Raw genomic sequence first — 21,182 nt, forward strand, 5'->3', positions numbered from 1 at the left:
GGCAGCGGGGGTTATTTGGGTAAGTGGAAGGTGTTCTGCTCACACATATTTTTTTTAATTGGGATGTCATCCTATGTTTCTTTCTGTAATTAGCAACAACATGCTTAAAAAGATATTCCTCAGTTTCCAACAATAACCAAACATCCATATTTTTGCACCCCGGCATATAGAATTGGTGTATTGTGTATTAATTTATTTCACTAATTTTGCTCTTCTAGATAATAAATAGCTGTACAGAACTTGCAGTCCCCAAGATGGGAGAAATAGGTTTAGTCATTCTCAAGTTCTCTTATGTACAATACAGGGCAATTTATTCACTGGGAAGAATTGGAGATTAGATGTCCGCTGAGGTTATTTATGATTAATCATGTGGGTATCTCCCAGTTCAGCTTTGTTTTTGAGGGGCATGTAACTAATCAGAATGATGTTAAAAGATGACAGATTTTTTTTTGTAGCCACTAGCCTGTTTCTTGGATATCATAAATACCTAATGGCAACCTAATACTGTAATTTAGTTATCCAGTTGTGGGATTGACTAGACAACTGTTCCTCTGGGAGTAATTTAAACTTTAATTTTAAGGAATGTGTCCTGTTACAGGTTAAACATCTGTATACAGAGGTTGTATCTTTGTGGTTTGTGTTATGCATATGTACGGCCTCTTTCCATATACATTTTAAATTAAATCTGTGTTCTATGAAATCCACATATTGCCTTCAGAGACCACCTACATCAAAACTCTGACATCATGTTTTCTTTGAGATTCATTGTGGTAAATTGTACAGATCATTCTTGCCAGCCCTTACTATTGTTACAAGTGAGCAGTTTGCTAATCATGCAGAAGAGAGGTAATTGCAGCAATGCTTTCTGGATGCACATTTGTTTATACTTTCCAGAGAATAAAAGAATTAATCTAATCTGTGTATACTCATAGGATTGCTCTACTTGACTTCAATATATCAATCAGTCATCTCCATGCATTATGATTTAATGACTTCAATCTAACCCAGTTTTAGTTCTCCAACCACCTATCTCCTCGCACTATTTGCTGTGTGTCTACATTTAATCTAATAAATACCATTGTTTCCTTTGCAAATAGGCTCTGAAATACTGAAAGTATTTTGTAAAAAACTTCATTTTATTAACACTATTAGTCAATCTAAATCCACTTTGCATATAATGTCACATGAAAACATGGTCTTAATCAGCTTTTGCAGCAATTATAACAATGATAACCTAAGTGCCATTGTGCTTAAATGGTTACAATTTCAGTGAGACTGAATGAATTTCATAGAACACAAAGCAATAAGAGAATGGTTTCTTTTGTTAATTTCAGCAACAAAAGCAATTAAATGTAAATGATGTTTTTTCGTGAGCTGTTTTACAATGTTTTGCCATGTTTATAGTAGGCCAATGATTGACCAAGGTACTTTCGAGAATGTATAACTTGCTGCTTAAATGGAACACTCAGGATGAGACAGTCAAATCAGCAATGATAAAATGGGCTCAGGACATTGGGTACAACATTATGTTTGAAGACTGGGAAAGGTTATGGACCACTGGTGTGAAATTCACGGCATGTAATGCCTTGAAAGAGAATATTATGAAAATGATATACAGGTGGTACATGACCCCAGTCAAGTTGGCCAAGATATATCATTTGTCTGACAATAAATGTTGGAAATGTAAGGAGGCTGAAGGGACATTCTTTCACCTCTGGTGGACTTGCCCAAAAGTGAAGGCCTTCTGGGAAAGGATCTATAATGAGTTAAAAAAGGTGTTTAAGTACACCTTTCCCAAGAAACCAGAGGCCTTCCTACTGGGCATTGTCGGCCAGAAGGTGTTAAAGAAGGATAGAACCTTTTTTATGTATGCAACTACAGCAGCAAGAATTCTCATCGCAAAATACTGGAAGACTCAAGATTTACCCACACTGGAAGAGTGGCAGACGCAATTGATGGACTACATGGAACTGGCCGAAATGACTGCCAGGATCCGAGATTTGGGAGAAGAAGCAATGGAGGAGGATTGGGAAAAATTTAAAGATTATTTACAAAAATTTTATAAGCTATATGAATGTTAAGAATTCGCATGATTAGGGAAATTCAGCTCCAGCAATAAGATTAAGGTATGGAAAATTAAGTTATATTAATGAAAGGACTAATGTTTAAAAGAATATTATATATGTTATTAGTGTAAATTGACAATAAGTATTTTAAACGTAAACTACAAGTATTTGAAAGAACAAAAGAATGCACGAAATAAGGTTATAATTTGCTGAAAAATTTTATTGTAAAGAACGCACGGTGAGGGAGACGTGGGGAAGTCCGGTTGGTTATGGAAAAACGCTTTGAAAAGATGATTTTTTTTTTCTTTTTTCTCTTCTGTTATTTCTTTGCATATCTGACTTTGTATTTCTATCTGGAAAAAATGTAATAAAAAATATTTTAAAAAAAAATATATAGTAGGCCAATGATTTATTTAGTACTTTTTCATTCTAATTTTTTAATGCAGATTTTCAGCAAAGTTGATCAAAATGCATATGATGCAGCTCCGCATGAAACGGGTCTTTTCCGCTATGGCGAAGCGGGGACCCTTCTGGAAATCACAGGCGGATGAAGCCTGTGACCGTGGGACTCGGCGGGCACCCTTAGTGCCCCCCCAACCCGCAAAGGAACCCATTAACGGGCTCCGAAGCGAAGAGGGGGAAGTGGCGCGGTGCTGTGAGTCAATTGCTTTTTCTGCGGAGCGAAGCCGCATAGCCGTTGCCGGAGAGCGCTGCCATTTTCCTGGGACAATTTGGCATCTAAAATAACCACCCGTGAGTACTGGAACATTGAACATTTGGACTTTAAATAAGAACTGGCGAAATAGAAAGGAATTTGGACTTAAAAATTTACCTTAATTTGGTACTGAAACTGGAAGGTCTAAACAGGAAGTCAGCCTTCCGTTTCCTTGTAGCCAGAATAAAGCAAAGACAACGTAAACTAGAGCTCTAAAAATCACTTTCAAAGGATTGGCTTTCATCATTTAAAATCGCTGAACCCCCCTTCGGCAGCAGGAGAAGAAGGGGGATCTTTTTTGGGCTGTTTAAACCTGCAGAAGTGAGTTTAAAGCGAAGTAATTTTCCACCGTCCTGATCCTGGAGCGGGGTGTCAGAATTGACGTTTGAAGCTCATTGACCAGAAACAAATGTCTTTGACAGATAGTTAAAAGAAGAGAAACATAGTGATTCCATTGTTTCCTTTCGCATTTTAAAAAGAACAAATATGGACAAAATACCTTAAAAAAGAAACTTTGTTGCTATTGTTTTTAAAAGAAAGAACAACCAGAAGATTTCCCCCTAGAGGGGGACTGTGAAATTGTAACTAATTCCTGGGAGCTTGCAGCTGCCACAGATTACAACCGTGGGAAAGGATTTGTGACCTTGCAGGACAATTTCTTCAGAAGCACTGTTGGGTGCTCTCTGCAAAATAAATGCCCTATTGGATCAGTTAAGCCAGAAGACGGATTTGATGACTAATGCAGCCAGAACCTTTGAACAGGTAGTGGGAAATTATATGGAGCCCACCCAGGAGCTAAAACAGGAGTGTGCCATGACAGAACAGTTGAGAGAAGAGGATGCTGCTGAATCTGCGGCCCAGCAGGAACATAAATTTTTGGATTTGATAAATGAACTTGGAAAAAACCAGACTTGGAAAGACAAAGTTTGGTTTGGTTTGGAAATGGGGGGTTGGACAGACCCCCCTATACAGGGAGATTTGGACTTTTCGAGTCTGGCAATGGGCCGCCAGATGTTTGGAGCTGTGGGGGCTCTTAATTTTGGAGGGAATCTGAAACATGTTTTTAAATACCACATGGAGTCTAGTCTGGACTATGGAAAAGGGGCTGATTTGTTGAAAAGGGTCAAAAACATTACCAAGCTGGAGTTCCCACGAATGAAAGGAAAATATGAAGAAGAGCTGCGGAAGGGACATGGAAGAGACTTGAGGGCTTCGGATATAAGATTACCAGGTTAATGTGCTAGATTAATAAGATAAAAAGGACTGACAAAACCCGGGACCAGGAGGAAGGGACGCTGGATGAAGATTGGATTGTTTATTTCTTTTTTTTTATCATTAGGATTGTTCTATAAAATTGATGAATGCTAGAAAAATGTTGAAATGAAATTACTTGGCTCTTGTAAAAATGTTTAAAGAATTTGGTAAGAATGTTATGGCTAGGAGAAGTTGGTAAAAATAAGATTTAAGTTTTAAACTTTAAGGTTTTCTATAAGATAAGATGAAAATAGATTAAGGTAATGTAATGACAGAATACTATGAAATATGGAAAGGATTTGCTGCGATTATTATTAATCAGGATACAAGAAAAGGTAGGAGGAGGAGGTCAAAGAAAGAAGGTATTGAAAGTGGAGAACTTGAGAATGATGGTTTTATTTTTATTTTTTATTTTTCTGTCTTGTCTTTTTTTTGTGTAATTTAAAAAAAAAAAAACTCCCCCCCAATAAATATCATTTAAAAAAACACAAAATGCATATGATGCAAAAATAGGTAGAAGATAAATATATTGTAAAGAGGAGGTTCATCACCATCATAATCAACAACAACAACATGATGACTAGATGACTCTTGTGGTCCCTTCCAACTTTACAATTCTGTGACTATGAGCATCACTGGTAATACACTCTTGCATATCCCCTTCTCTTCACACATCATTCCCTGACATTCAATGACTGAGGTTAACCCAACTTGCTCGGAGCTGAATTTGACACAGGAGCCTCTGTGTAGCTCTAGAAGCACTGAATGGGGCAACTGTGCATTAGGCCTGCATGAGAAGATACCTATGTTGTGATTATTCCCCTACAAAGCGTGCATGAAACAAACCAAAAAAGGATAAATAACAAAAATATAATACATTTAAACCTGTTTGGAGATGCCATTTGGACCTTGGATGAGACAATTTAAGATTTTGATCACTCTGAACACCACCGATGTTATCTTGAATATGTTACTTAAACACATTGGGAAACAAAGCAAAATCTTAAAAGACCTCTGGAATGGCACAGAAGCAACACACACATTTGTAGATCAATTTCATGCTTGGTTATTATCAGCAACACATCAATGCACAGTGTGCAAAGAATTGGGGTCATGCCTGCTATCCCCACTCCTGATCTCCTGATATGATAGTTTCTCCAGAGCCCATGGATTCATACAACTTCCACATGTGTATGCTTCCTACATAATCAGCTTCCTACATAATCAGGAACAAGTAACAGGCTAATACAGTTTCTTGCGTGAAGGCTGCCTCCTCTGCCAAATATTCACAGAATCATAGAATTGTAGCGCTGGAAGGGATCCCAGTCATTTACTTCAACCCTGTGCAATGCAGGAATCACAGCTAAAGAATCCTTGATGGTATCCATCCAACCTGTGCTCAATGACCTCCAATGAATGAGAGTCCACTACCACCTTCCAAGGTAGTCTGGTCCACTCTTACCATCAGAAAGCAACCACTTCATGTTGCCTTATGAGAAGCCTTGCCCTGGATATAGTATGCAGTGGAGAGATCCAGAAGGATAGTCTGTCTTAGGAGGTCTTGATTCTCTTCCAAATCCTCTATCCTGGCATTAAGTCTATTACAGCAAAATCAACAGAGAATCATGTGGCACCTTAAAGATAATAATAAACTTATTGTGGCATAAGTTTTTGGGATGAAGTGGACTCCAGTTCTCAAAAACTTATGTCATCTTAAGTTTGTTAGTCTTTAAGGTACCACAAGACTCTTTGTTGTTTTCCTCTGTAGCAGGAACAGTTGATAAGAGATGAGAAATCATTTACAGTGTTGTAAAATAATTAGAATTATTAGAATTAAATGAATTGGAAAGGGAGACAAGTGGTAGCAGCATTTGTGGAGCAGAGGTGCCTGATTCCAAATTGTGTGTGAGAGGGTGGCAGATAATCCTGACTCCTGAAGTTGAATGCCATCACTTCTGCCATTGCTGTATGATGGCCCCATAGTGCAATAAGAAAGGTGGGCTGCCACAATAACATTGCCATCATGGAGCACCTGACAATATTTGACACATAATAATTTGGATATAATGAAACTCCAGAACTGGCAAATTGTAGGAAGTTGGAAATTGATGAGTCTGTAAATTAATTAAAATGAAACAACTGAGAAATAGTCATTTAAACAATTCCATTTTCATAATTCATAAATGATTAAATCTTTATTAATTAGGGTTGCCATATGTATGGATTTTCCCGGCGGTGAAATATTCTCAAAAAAGCTCAACAACTGATTTTTACTTCTTGAAATATGTATCTAGTACAGTATTGCACTGAGACCAAGCAAAAGACTTTGGTTTTTGAAGTTTGGATATCAGGTGCACTGCTTGTAGTTGTTAAAAGATAATGCCACAATAGATGTTAGTCTTTCAAATGCTCCAAGAGCCTTGTTGTTTTCTGCTACAACAGATTAACATGGCTATCCTTTAGGAAGAATCCCTGGGGAACATGAAATCTCTTTCTGGTAACATTATCGTGTTAAACCTCCACTTCCATCACTGTACAATTTCACGGTATTTGCCTTAGCTAAGTCATTTATCTACCTGAAAATGTTCTTCCACGCTTCCCTTTGCCTCCTGTCCTGTGCTTCAAGCAGGGGTGACAGGGGAGAAAACGAAGGGTTAAAAATGAAGTGGAGAGGGAACAATAATTTTGCTTTTAAAATGGCAGTTGCCCAAAACTGCTCATGGGCTTGGAATGTTAAACAACTCCTGGTGAGGTGTATTAATGGTCAAGTGATGTAGTCATAGGTATCACATGCCTTTCCAGTTTATCATCATGGCTCCTCAACCACACACACAAACACACTGCTATGTTTTTGTAGAGGCATGGGGGTAGCACTCCACAGCTACTGGAAAAAGGAATATTTTCCTAATACACCGTATTTATTTACATCTCAACTATAATCCGATGATTTGCTTTTAGCTGTACTTCTTCTTTAGTAATTAATGCTGATAAGTGATAATAATAATAATAATAATAATAATTTATTATTTATACCCCGCCCATCTGGCTGGGTTTCCCCAGCCACTCTGGGCGGCTTCCAAAAGAATATTAAAATACTATGATACATCAAACATTAAAAGCTTCCCTAAACAGGGCTGCCTTCAGATGTCTTCTAAAAGTCTGGTAGTTGTTGTTCTCTTTGACATCTGGTGGGAGGGCGTTCCACAGGGAGGGCGCCACTTGTGTAAAAAAAGTAGAAATAAGACTATCATTAAAATCAAGAAAAATATTGCTGTTTCATGTGATTTTGATATAAAGCCATCTAATGCAACATTCTGGGTTGAATTTAGAGGATATGGAATAAAACTGGTTGCCCAACAGGGCTTTCTTGGGTATAACCCCCCACCCCTCTGAGGATAGAGGCACTCTCTGGAATAGATGGGGACATTGGGGGAAAGTGCAATGGAGCAGAATGGTAATAACCAAAGGATTAGATGGAACTCCCTTTAGTTTTTGCTCACAGTGCATGGTCTGAGGTTGATGTTTTATGTAAAAAATATACTACCCAGTTTATCTGTATCAGCACCAACTCAGATGCCTCTTCCACTTGGCCTTGGTAATGCATGTATAGTCAGTGGTCTCCTTCATGACATGTTACACTGTCACAACATCATAGATAGGCTGGAAGCACTGGGTTTGCATAACCAGTATGGGGGAGGTTGAGGTTCACAATAGACAAAACTGAGCTAAATGCACCAACAAGCTAGCTGTTCTTAAGTGCTCGGTGTGGATAATAATTGCTTTTCAAAATATACTTGTGAATCCTACACTTTTGTTTTCTTTATATGTCTTTGGATATATTTTAATTTTAATTCGAGATTAAATTTAGGAATAAATTTAGGAACATTTTCTGAATGCCTTTCTTACCTAGTGATCTTGCCATGGCTGTAGATATCAACGAATGTTTGAAGATGCAGCATAAAGCACTGGTAAAAATTTAACCATTACTTAAAACTGCAAGGGAAATGTAAAAACAACAATAAATATGCAACCAGCCATTCAGATATGCTGGCTTGGGCAATTTTTGGCTAGAAAAGCATAAGTGAGTAATTAGATAATTGCTGCCTTGATTGAGCTTAATAGGAAACATTTCAATTAGGCTAAAGCTACATTGAGAGGAAGTAGGTTTTTACAAAGGGAAACATTCTTTGCTATGCAACTGTCAGCTTTTGCCCACACTAAGAGATGGAATTAAGTGGATCGATGCAAAGGAAACAAAAAGAAAGAAAGAAAAATGATTGCTATAATTAGACATACTTGAACATTCAAAAATTAGACTTATAGTCAAACTGATATAATTCCTTGATGATTCTTGCTTTGATAACATTGCACTTATAAAGCTCTTGCCTGTAACAAATTAGAGCATTACGTCTGTGGAACTGGTTAAATTTCCCCTTGACAAGAGAGAAAGTAATATTAGCATTTTCTGCTATGTGACTTCCTTGAATTCCCAGGCTACCTACAATGTAAAGAAACAGATAAAACCGTTTTGCATTTGGCTCGCTTGGCTGTTGATTTAAGATTAATGTATTGATTTACAGAGACCTAGTTCATCTTAAAGAGGCTTGATGGAGCAGATCAGCTGAAGAGGATATGTTTGTCCATCTCCACAGTAGATAGGAAATATTTTAGGGTGCTTCTACATGGATGCATTTTCGTGTGAACTGTATATCTGATTCATTGGTACCCTGGAATAGTATCCAATTTTAGTCAAAGTAGACCCACAGAAATTGATGAACAGAGAGGTTCACCTGGCGCCTTCATTATATATTTGGCTGATTAATATCCTACAACCTTTTAAATGTATCCGTGGGGAGGGGGTGTTATTGCTTTGTTGTTTTGCTTTTTTTTTTTTACTTGTTTTTATCTTGTATTGTATTCTGTGAATCGCCATGAGATCTTTTGATGAAGGGTGGCATATAAAGTTAATAAAAAATAATAATGACTAAGGCCCATTACTTTCAATGGGTTTACTCTGAGTAGAACTTAGTTGAATACCACCCATGGCATCTGTAATAGATAAGAACTCTGAACTGGAGGTTTAGTAACTGGTCTGCTAGAAGTTCTATGAAATTATTGGCATGATCACACTACTCCTACACATAAGAATGTGTAAAGCTTCTTCATTCTGAGTCAGATCGTTAGTCCATGTAGCCTAGCGTTGTCTGGTCTAACTGACTGGCAGAAGCTCTTCAGGGTCTCAGGAAGAGGTTTCCCCAGCTTTTATATCTGACTGCCATTAAGTAAGGACTTAATGCCATGTGGTAAGGACTGAACCTGTGGTTTTTATGCAGGCAAACATTCTGCTTCAGCACTGAACTACAAACCCACCCCCTATCACAGACAGAATTTCTGAAATTTGATTGACAATTGTTTTCTACCACAGAATGATTCTACCACAAAGCACATTCCCACCCCACCCGTTTTTGCAATGAAAAGAAATCTTGGATATGTCTTGCAGATTCTTTCCTGTCAAAGTGTATCTGAGAATGGGCAGAGGGAGAGAGAGGGTGAAAAGTCAAAATTACCAAGTACATTGAGCATGAAATTGAGGAGCTCAAGGGAGAGTTTCATTTTCCTGCTTAAAATCAAAAAGAAACCTAGCTCCTGATAATAATTCTAACAACAAAGACCAGACTGGGAATGATTTATGTCATATTTTTCCTCATCAATAAGTTATAAAATGCAATAAAATAAAATAAATCCAATTCATGCATTTGTTAAATAGTGTGTGTCTATTTTCATTGTGTGGCAGTAAGTGCCCTTAAAGAACCTTCTGGAATAGTAGTCTTGAAACCTGGTACTGAGTTTGTTTAGCCTGGAAATATTTTGCCTGAGGTAAAGAACCATTGGAGATTTGCATATCCGCAGTTATAATTTACTCATTTGTGTTTGGCTGATGTATGACAAATTGACTAATGACTGCCCTGAAGAGGAATGTTTGCCAGCCTGACATTTTGGATGCAGAATTCTCAAATCAATTCTGAGGCATGCTGCCTGCATAAAGGACACAGCCTCTTAAACTTTTGCTTTTCCATCGATTTGTATTCTGCTTGCAGTCTTTCCTCCAGGAGCTGGATTTAGATGAAGCTCTGTATTCTGACAGAAGCTTGACTCCCTGCCAGAAAAACTGGAAATGGAGGCAACCTAAAGTAAATACTGATAATATTTCTCTCCCTCTCTTTTACTCTTGAACATTTTTTTTAATAAAAAGGAAAGGCATATGTTCATAGCCTAACTTGTCCCAATAGAGGGTCAATTACAACCATTTGGCTGCAAATCCAATCCAAGAAAAATACAAAGTAAAGAAACAGCAACAGCAGGTACCCAGGGCCCCCACTACAGTCAGATGTTCTCGGTACATGTCAAATGTGAACATAAAGCCTATGGGTAAGATATTTTTCATCCTTCAGTTTCCCATGAAAGTCCAAAATGAATCAATAAACCAGGGAGACATTTTTGCATAGTTAGGTATTTTCCTGCATAGTCCTATAAATGTCTACAAAGATGTGAGTTCTTTTAACAGGAATCATGAGGAGAATAAATTCATATCTGATTTAGATAAAAATTGTCTGGCCAGATATTTACATACATATGCAAATCCAAGTTAATCAGGGCAACAGAGAGACTGAAATGCAAGGCTTACAGAGATGAAGTTCAAATGGTGACATATTTATAAACCAGCGTTTCCAAAACTTGGGTCTCCAGCTGTTTTGGGGCTACAACTCCCATCATCCCTAGCTAGCTAGTAGGACCAGAGCTCAGGGATGATGGGAATTGTAGTCCAAAAACAGCTGGAGACCCAAGTTTGGGAAACCCTGATATAAACGGTCCCAAAGCATGGTTGGAAAGCACCTGATCTATTTCTGAAGCTGTGTAAATAGCAACTATCTTGAAACCCACCTTCCTCACTTCTACCACATACATACAGCTCTATGATTTTGGCCCAAGGTAGGGATGCAGATGACTACACAATACAATAACAGAACAGTGAAGAGACTTTGTAACAGTATAGAGAAAACTATGGATACGCTTGATCTAGCAATTTGCTGCAGACGTAAGAGATAAGCTTGTATGGGTTGTTCCATGCATTTCAAAGGGAGACCACATGCCACGTATTCAGTGTGCTGTTTCTGAAGTTGAGTGCACAGGATGTCAGGCAGTGCAGTAATCTTATTTAAAACCTTATTAAAAACCCTACACAAATGCATAGTGGAGTCCCTAAAATGGTTGGATGGGGCCTTGTGTTCTAGCAACTCCTGCAGCCAAGCTGGTGCCAAACATATTGCTCTGCTTTGCTTTAGACTACTTCAGCAAGCCCAAGATGGGGCTTTTGCCATCTGGGCAGCCCAGGACCTCCATAATCACTGCCCAGGCTTGCACCCCAGTGAGGTCACTTTGGGGCTGCTAACACAGTGGTTTGACTTCACCCCTGGAGGCACACTCCATTGTCTCTTGAGACAGATCAATACCAACTCACTCTATCATCTATCTATCTATCATCTATCTATCTATCTATCATCTATCTAAAGGTGATGGGCAAAATATAATGAAATAAGTAAAAAATATATATCAAAAAACACAAAAGAGAAAAATATTAATTTTAAACAATACAAAATAGACACTCATGGTAGAGACCTCTTCATCAAGCTGGGAAGACTTGTCATAGCAAAAATGTCTTCCGTTGTTTCTGGAAAGTACACACAGTGGATGTATGTTATATCTTGACATAAATGCTGTTCCAGAGTTGGAGTCTAAAACAACTGAAGAGCACCAGGTTGGTAAATATTTGTTGGCATCAGGAGGCAATGGAAGAATGCGCTTTTGGAGGCGAAGTCAAACTGTTGAAGAGCTACACTGTCTTCTGTGGCTGCAGAGACTGATATGGGAGAGACTTTTTTTTTGCAGCTGGGGCAGATGAATGCATCCGGTTGTGCTGCTGCAGTTGCACTACAGCATTTCTTCGTTCTGTGCTCCTCCCAGTAGTCGTTCCTGACTCTGGTCACTGCTGTGGATACACAACCTGACTGCTTGTCTCCAGGCATTGCAGTCATCTGCAAGGGATTCCCACTCAGAGTTGGTCTACCAATGTGCCTAATGCCTGAAGCCAGGCATCCCCATACAGCACATCCTTGTGGACTCAGACTTGAACCTAAGGTTTCCTCAAATGAGCAAGGGAAGTCTGGCCCTCCAGCAGATTTCCACATTGGCAATCACTTCTAGGAGCCATCAAATCTAGATGCCACTGCCTCAGAACTGGGGGTCCTGATCCCAGCTCTCTGGGTTTCTGGGTGGTTCTCAGACCTCTCTTCATCTCCACCCGGGCTGTAGAACAGTGTGGAGTATCAATGGCTCTTAGGCTTTAGGAACCTGTTTTCCAACTCTGAATTTAATAGTTAAACTAAAACTATGTTAATAGATTATGTTTAGTTGTATTAAATCCTTTTATGCTGCATACTTTTTTTCCTTACTGATGCAGTGAATGGCTTTTGGAGAGGTTAAAAGGTGACAACCTTACCAAGAAAACAGGCGTGATTCAAAGAGGGCATGGTCTGACACATAAGATTGTCTCTAAAGATCTGTCTTTTAGATCTCTGGTCAAAAATTCCTTGTGAATGTGAAAGTTTTGATTCTGAAATTGCAGAGGAGCTTGTACAGTGGTACCTCGGTTTTCGAACGTCTCGGAAATTGAACATTTCAGTTTTCAAACGCCGAAAACCTGGAAGTAACTGCTTCGGTTTTCAAACACTTTTCAGAAGTTGAATGTGCCACGTGCAGCAGCGTAGCTAGCCGCTCGGGTGCCTGGTGCGGGGGCATGTCCTGCAGCCGGGGCGAGCGTCTCTGATGCTTGGAGCCTCTTCACCGCCTCCCCTTCAGCTGTAGGGCGGCTGAGGGAGAGGCAGTAGGCAGACGCAAGTCCCACGCTGCTGTTTCAGGCAGCGCGGAACCTGCAGGTGCCTCAGCCACCATGTCACTCCTAAAACGTTTTGTGAGCCCAATTTTTTAAAAACTCATTTTGTCACACACACACCCTCAGTGATGACACCCGGGGCGGGCCGCACCCCCCTTTCCTCCGCTACTGGCCAAGTGGCTTCCATATTGAGTTTTCCATAAGTAAATGCTTCTGGAAGTAAATGCTTTGGTTTTCAAACGTTTCGGAAGTTGAACGGTCTTCCGGAACAGATTACGTTCGAAAACCGAGCTACCACTGTATTTTGAAGAGGGTTGGACAACAGAGTTAAGACAACAATATGTTATCTTTCTTTGAAGGTAACAGATTTCCTATATAAGGTTGGGCTCACTCAAGTTTCCTACTGCTGAAATGGCGTTTGACCATATCGCAGGATGTTAGCATCCAAAATGCATATGTAAAGGGTTAATTGCAAGAGGTGTGGAACTCTGAGATGTCATATACCTTCTGGCAGTTATGGCAGTTGGTACAGTTATGGCAGTTGGTAGAACAGTCTTAACAGTTAGAGCAGCAGGTATGCTATGTTGTGCCTCTAACTGTCTGTCACAGTTTAATCTATGTAAGAAATATTAGCAACTTAAGAAACAGCCCCCTGCACTGTATATTTACTCTGCAGCTGTAAGTACACCAAGTAAAAGTTATTTGTTCCTTAAACTTTAAAAGAGAGTGTCTTGTGTAGTTTTTATAGGAGGGAAAAGAGAACTAATTAACGAGTCAAACAACCAAGGGCTGACATCTGCATACTCTGCAAATGGGAACTAGAGTCTAATTCCCACACATATACAGCAAAAGCGTGCTCCTTCCTGCCTCGACCTGCTTATTTCTGTTGCAGAGCCTTTGCTGGTGAATACGGCAGTCTTTTCTGTCTTCTTTCCACACCAAGGTCTCATTATGGAACTATCATTGTAACACAGGTGCTATTTGCTCAAAATAGATGCAACCATCTATTCAGCAGAAGAACTGGCTTTATTGGGGAAAAGGGATAATTTAGTTTCAATATGTACCATCCAAGAAGAAGAAGAAAAATGGAAAATTCCTGTCATCATCTTCACTGTTTCCAACAGGCCTCCTCGTTGAACTGGAATCACTTCTGGATTTGATTTGGACTAATCTGACTGCTGGATATTTCTAGTTGCTGAGTATTTTGTAAATGAGACACAATTTAGAAACTTGCACCACCCTGAAGCATTTTTAAAAGTTAACAATTTTTTTAAAGTCTGCATGACAGAAAGAACCCCAAGGCTCACTTGTGAAAATGGCAAAACACATAAGGGCTGCTTTTCCTAAAACATTGGAAATACTGAACTAACACACAAATATGAAAAATTATATTGCTATATGACTGAGGTGCCAATCCTATAATAACTTAGAAAGTAAATGCCATTTAACTCACTGGGGTTTACTTCTAAGTAGACATGTATAAGCTAGCACTATATAGGAAGCTGGTACACTAATATTTATAGTATTTTGCAGCCTGTACCACATTAATCATGCAACGCTGGAGGTTGGTATTAAGGTTACAGTATGGTGTGATTTGATTTGTTCTGCTGGAGGAGTTTGTTGCTTATGTCTTTGGATTGGGTTTGGTTTCTATATGTTCAGACCCTCCCACTGTCCCTATTTCCCAGGGACAGTCGCAGATTTACATAAGCTGTTCCTGTTTCTGATTTGATCCCAGAAAATCTCACTTTTCCTTAGGACGTCCCTATTTTCATCAGAGAAATGTTGGAGGGTATGGAGTTATCCAGCCTCTGAGCTGTCTCAAGGCAGTACTGTATAGGGAAGGTTTTTTTTTTTAATGTTTAATGTTTTATTATGTTTTTATATATATTGGAAGCCACCCAGAGTGGCTGGGGCAACCCTGCCAGATGGGTGGGGTATAAATAGTAAATTTATTATTATGGAGAATTTCTCATAGGAGAATTTCATAGAATTTCATAGGAGAAATGTTGGAGGGTATGTATGTTGTGTCTCTGTTTGTGGGCCTTCGATTTTCAAAAATATGTGGTATTTTCAATTCCATTACTTTCCACAGTCAGGTCTGTAGCTTTCTGTGTTTCGCCCTCCCCCCCACAAGATTTCGAAGTGGATTAGAAGTTATTGTGCCTCAATAGTGCCCTTCTGTAGCTTATAGGCTGTGTGACCATTTTACATTTGCATGCCAGTGCTTTCTTGACCACCTCCAGGGATCAAGTATGAAGTTTGCAGATTGTTCATCCAAACCATAGATGCCAACTCTAAGAGGCTGAGGTGTCCTCAAAGTATGTGGGGACAGGGCTGAGCCCTCCCAATCTTGAGGGCCCAGGCCTTCCCGTAGTGGCAGCGGGCCTTGCTGGACCTCCCCGCAGTGGTGGCAGGTCTCATTGGGTCTCCCCATGGTGGTAGTGGGCCTTGGCATGTCTCATGGCCTCTTCCTGACATGCGTGATATTGCTAGAATATTGTATTTTAAAGTTTATAAAGTCTTTCTAGCCAATGTGGTAAATTAGGGTTGCCATATTTCAAAAAATGAAGATACGGACACAAACGTTGTTGAGTTTTTTTCAACATGGACACTGATTCCGACTGCAATATTCCGGGTGTGCGCAGGCATTTTTTGGGCCACCTCTCACGAAATGTCTCTTGGCCCTTTTTCGGAGCAGGGCAAGTTGAGGCAGGGAGGTGGCGACAGAGACTCTTGCCTCACTGCATGGGCATAATGAGGAGGGCATGAGTTCCAATTCACTGCTCCTGTCACCAGAGACAGTGGACTCCTTCTGCCTCATTATTGGGGAAGGAAATATGTTAGACAAATAGACAACATTAACCACAAGCAGGTAGATTCTCTAGACTGAGGGAATGCTAAAGAGACAAGCCACTGCTCCGTATAAAAATGTGATCTGCTTTTTCAACAGGTGGAACTTCTGTGAGAAAGTTGCGGGCGGAGTGGGGGCAAATGTGCTGCCCAAGCCTTTTTTAAACTGATCAATGGCTTGCCTCTTGGGCAAGAGGACCCTCTGTGGCAAAAAAACCTAAAGAGAAAGCTCCGGCAGTGCAAGTGGTTATCTTTGGCACATGCACAGAGCCTCATCATCACATAAGCTCAGAGGGCAGGCCAATACCCTTTCAGAGACAATATCCTTACACAAAACTGTGAAAACCACAGAAGGGCACTACCAGTCGAGAAGCTGGGATTAAGGAATGAGTCCTTCCCTGGGAGTTTCTCAAACGCTACCCCGCCTCCCTGCCCCAGGTTGCTCATGCAGAGTATCTTGTGGCCTACTGTAAGTTGGGGGGTGAGAACGCAAGCATATTCCTGCTGCGTAATGAAAGGAAAAGACAACCAGTGAGTGGCTATACATATGTATACACACTGAGGTTATGCCACTCGCTGGGGTGCCTGTCCCAAACCTAGTTCTGGATATGCCTGAATGGTTGCATTCCTTTCCCTTCCCCTCCTCTTTCTTTTCCTTTGCTACACTACTGGTGGTCTGCTGGACTATGTGCAGATGTTTCTCCCATGCTATTTCATGCTTACTTTAAAGTGGCTGTTTAGTAGGGGAATAGAGAATCAACACGTGGGGGACCATCTGCTCCGATGGTGTTCCTAAGCAAACAGCAGATAGCCCTGCCACTGTCTTTGATCCCATATCGCTGCTTTTGGCTTAAGTTTCAGGCTGCTGAGCAAAGGTGCATGTGAGCTTGTGCTTTCTGCCCTTTCTTTCACAGTAGCAGTACTTACAGATGTTTGCTCTGGGACTTTCTTTTCCAGTCTGTTTCTCCTGTCACTCTGACTATGACTGGAGGACTTGGTTTCCTGGATTTTTTCTCTCTCTCCTCTATGAAGCCAAGCTGCTTCTTCCAGTCAGTGACTCGTTTCTCAGCTGTTCTGGTGTTTGTGCTTTATTTGTGTACCCTCAAATGTACAACCCTACATTTGGTTTCTCCTTTCAGAGAAGGCCAGGCTCAGCACTGAATGTTATAATCCTTTCCAAATCAGGTGTCACACCAAAAAGAAGAAAATTCAATATTTGTGTTGTTAAAGACAACATAGAAAGAATTGTTCTAAGCACCAAGGACAGGCAGCGGCACACTACATAAAAATGGCATTTAAATGGCATTTGGGTGCTTGCATTTTGGTTGTATTCAGGACCATGAAATTCTTATTTGTTTAACATGACAGAGCATTTGTCTCTGGAGGACAAATATTGAGGACAAATATTGAGACTGCCCCCTCATGAATCACAGACAATGCTCAGGGAGAAAGCAGGAATTGCCTTTTTATATTCTGTCAATTGATAAGTATGCCTGGGCTTTCGGGAGGGAATTTTGATTTTTAGTAATTGTTGTAATTTTGCTTTTTAAAGTGTGCTAAGATCTTATGTATGGGTTAGATAAAACATGTTAAATATTAAATACATTGTAAATCACCTGGAGACCTTTTAGTGTTACAAGTGACTAATAAGTTGGATAAATAATAATAATTGAAACTACTCTAGTGGTATCAAAGATAGTGGTTAGGGCCAGCCAGAGAACTGGAATGAAAGGGAGCTGAAATATTTGCATCAGTTGCATTTGTTTATTTATTAGTTTCTTAAGTTTCTTAAGCTTTAGTTTATTTAGTTTGTTTTATAAATAAAAATAATACCTTTATGACTGAGTATGAGTATGTGTGTATGTATGTGTGTGTGTGTGTGTGTGTGTGTGTATATATATATATATATATATAATCCCTGGATGCATACCGTAATGAAATATGCTGCATGTGTCTATGCTTGAGAATACCCCACTGAACTCACTAGGACTTATTTCTTTGTAAACCTACATAGGATCATTCCCAAGATCCCATGTTCATTCCGGAGCTCTACATGAAACCAATTCTTATATGTAAGAATTCTGTTTGCTGTCTTAATACCTTTGAAAGAGATGAATAAATAGAATGTTTTGGTGTGTGTGTTTTTCTACAGACAATTGGAAATTACTGTGCTGCTGTTCTATTTTCCAGATGTGGAAAACAGCTTGTCTTTCTCTTTCCTGTTTTAAAGAGGCTAGTCTAGCTGAATTTGTTTCAGATGGCAATGAAATTAGAGGCACACATGGAACTGGGAATGTTCATTTTTGCATTACCCTACTAATTAATTAGGAGTGATGAAAAATCACTGCAGAAGTCTTCACTAGGCTTTTTAATCAAGTTAAATCCAGACACAGTATTGCTGCTTTTAGACATCTCAGCTTGAGCTACTTTATGGAGTCCATTTGGTTTGCACCTCAACCTAAGTATTGCATGAAATAATGTATTTTGTTGGAACTGTACAGTTGTGCATGAACATGTACAGCTTAAAACTTTGCGATTGATTAATCCTACAAAAGATGAAATCTTCCCTAGTTCAATTCCATAATGGAAGCTAGGCCTGCTGCAGCAGCCGTGAACCAAGCTTTAGAACTGGTTCTTTCCTTTCACCAGTAATTTGTGAACCTCTGCACTGCCACTCCTTCCCATTCCGCTAAGTAATGTGAGAAACCCCAGACCACATTCCCTGTCAAGTGAAAACATTCAAGGAGGGCATGGAGCAAGGGAGTCCTGATAGCTCCCCAGAGAAACTGGTTGTGGAGGGGGGGCAGTCAGTCCCCAAGCATGAGATTCTCCACCCTTAGACTCTGGCCAATGTGTGTGCATTCTACTCAGTGATGTCACTTTATCTGTTTCAAAAAGCTATGGAAAAGCAATAAAATAATAATAATAATTTTTTTATTCATACCCCGCCCTCCCCGGCCAGAACCGGGCTCAGGGCAGCTAACACCAATAAAATTACAATAAAACGTAATAGGAAAAAAGAAGTTAATTAAAATACGGGTTAAAATACAATTTAAAATGCAGCCTCATTTTAGTAGTAGCCCATAAATCAAAACCATAAGGGGAGGGAAACATAAGGGTCAGACTGAGTCCAAACCAAAGGCCAGGCGGAACAGCACCGTCTTGCAGGCCCTGCGGAAAGATGTCAAATCCCGCAGGGCCTGGTCTCTTGTGACAGAGCGTTCCACCAAGTCGGGGCCAGTACTGAAAAGGCCCTGGCCCTAGTTGAAACCAATCTAACCACCTTGTGGCTTGGGACCTCCAAAGTGTTGTTATTTGTGGACCTTAAGGTCCTCTGCGCGGCATACCAGGAGAGGCGGTCCCACAGGTATGAGGGTCCTAGGCCGCATAGGGCTTTAAAGGTCAAAACCAGCACCTTAAACCTGACCCTGTACTCCACCGCTACCTTTTTTCAATCCCAGGCTTGTGGGAGCAAACTCTGATTAGAGAAATGTACTCTACATGCACTCTTATTAGCTCCTTTGCTTCAAGTCCAGATCATGATACATTAACACAGAATTCATACTTCTCTTTCTGACTTAACTACATCCCTGAAGTTGCCATGTTTCTGTGACTACCTAACTCACTTCTCTGCTGTGGATTGTGACCATTTTGTATGGCCTTCTTTCACACAGGGAGAACAGCATTGCATGGAAAACTGTGTTGTTTGTCTGGGTCAGTCCCCACTGATAAATAATTTTATAAAACTTTCCCTTAAGTTTAGTACATACTGAATATATTAGTGATGTGCTTTCCATCAACCCACTGCTTTCCCAAGACAGTGTATCTACAGGCTTTTTCCACTTGCTTTGTAAAGAAGGGCATATAAAACGGCAAAATTAGCTTTCCCCCCTTTGAAATATCTTGTGAAATCATCTGCTTAATGGCTGGTTTAGCATCGCCAGGTTTTCAGGGCAGTTGACAAATTGTGCAGTTTTAATGCATGGGAATAATGGAGCTTATGGGGCATAAACCTACTGGTTGTAAATCCTCCTTTGATCTTCTGGTGGTTTGTTAGGGTTTTAGGGGGCATTTAATTTAATCGTTTAATTTTCGTCTAAGAAAACAAAAGAAAATGAGCCAATACTGAGGAAGAGGGAGTAATACAATTTTACCATTTTTACCATTGATAAAAACAAAATGTAGCAGCAGCCATAGCAATGCTCTGTCCACTGCTGATTTCTAAAGAGCAACAGTTTGCATCCACTACATCAGTAGTTATATGTAATTTCATTATATCATGAATTGTTTAAGAAAGGCAATCGCAAAGCCTTTCATGGTGCAATACAGTGGTACCTCAGGTTACAGACACTTCAGGTTACAGACCCTGCTAACCCAGAAATAGTACCTCGGGTTAAGAACTTTGCTTCAGGATGAGAACAGAAATCGTGCTCCGGCGGCACAGCGGCAGCAGGAGGCCCCATTAGCTAAAGTGGTACCTCAGGTTAAGAACAGTTTCAGGTTAAGAACGGACCTCCAGAACAAATTAAGTTCTTAATCCGAGGTACCACTGTAGTGTTGTTTCCTTGTTGTTGTTTTAATAACAAAATAGTGAAGTATATTTAGCGCTTTGCTTTAGTGTGAGGACATGATTTCAGCTTTGATGCTAGTATTTATTAGAATTCATATCCACCCATTAAAATCCATTAAAAATTACATTCAGGAGAATAGGGTGGGTTAGGGTTAATGTTTAGAGTATTTTCTCTGTAACATTTAGAGTATTGCTTCTGCATGAAATGAAATAGGATAGCCTTGCACAGACTCTCTCTCTCTCTCTCTCTCTCTCTCTCTCTCTCTGTGTGTGTGTGTGTGTGTGTGTGTTCCTTTCCCTTTAGGAGTTTCACGGAAAGCAGGCTCTCACCAACTGCATTTTTCCTCATCTCAGTACCTCAGTGACACAACTGATTTCCCCTTTCTTTTAGATTTCAACAGAAGAGGACCTAGAAGCACCATCTGGTATTCTAAGAGGCCATGTGTACTTCTGTAAGCTTTATTTACAGATGTACAGCAAAATGCTCTCTTCTTTTTAAAATGTATTGTACTTTGCTTTCTAGAAGGCAAACTCACCCTGTAGTGGTAAACATGCTGGCATCAGGTCTCTCTGCTGGTGCTATGTGGAAAAGATAACAGCACGGGAGGCTTTAAATCCTCATATTGTTGTGGCTTCTTAGTTTTGTCAGGTGCTGTGACTTGGTCCTAACACTGAGCTTAGGAGACAAAACAGTTGGAAACCTGGTGAATGGCACCAAGGGTCAGTGAAATTTACTATGGGCAGCTGCTGCTTCAAAGCAACTCTCTGTGCAGA

The 21,182-nt window shown here is 40.0% G+C and overlaps 1 protein-coding gene across 3 annotated transcripts in view; it reads left to right on the forward strand.

The window, feature by feature from the left end:
- Nucleotides 1–21,182, forward strand: part of SLC25A21 (solute carrier family 25 member 21) — a 222,351-nt gene that overhangs the window by 17,426 nt on the left and 183,743 nt on the right. Inside the window, exon 1 of one of the 3 annotated variants that reach the window (XM_080979241.1) lies at nt 13,412–13,663. The exons of the other annotated variants lie outside the window; for them this stretch is intronic. The gene's annotated coding sequence lies outside the window, so the exon portion shown is untranslated. Of the gene's footprint in view, nt 1–13,411; nt 13,664–21,182 lie in introns of those variants that run through there. 3 annotated transcript variants of the gene reach the window in all.

The sequence above is a fragment of the Podarcis pityusensis genome (genome assembly GCF_964106645.2).
Source record: "Podarcis pityusensis genome assembly, chromosome: 1".
Lineage (NCBI taxonomy): Eukaryota > Metazoa > Chordata > Lepidosauria > Squamata > Lacertidae > Podarcis > Podarcis pityusensis.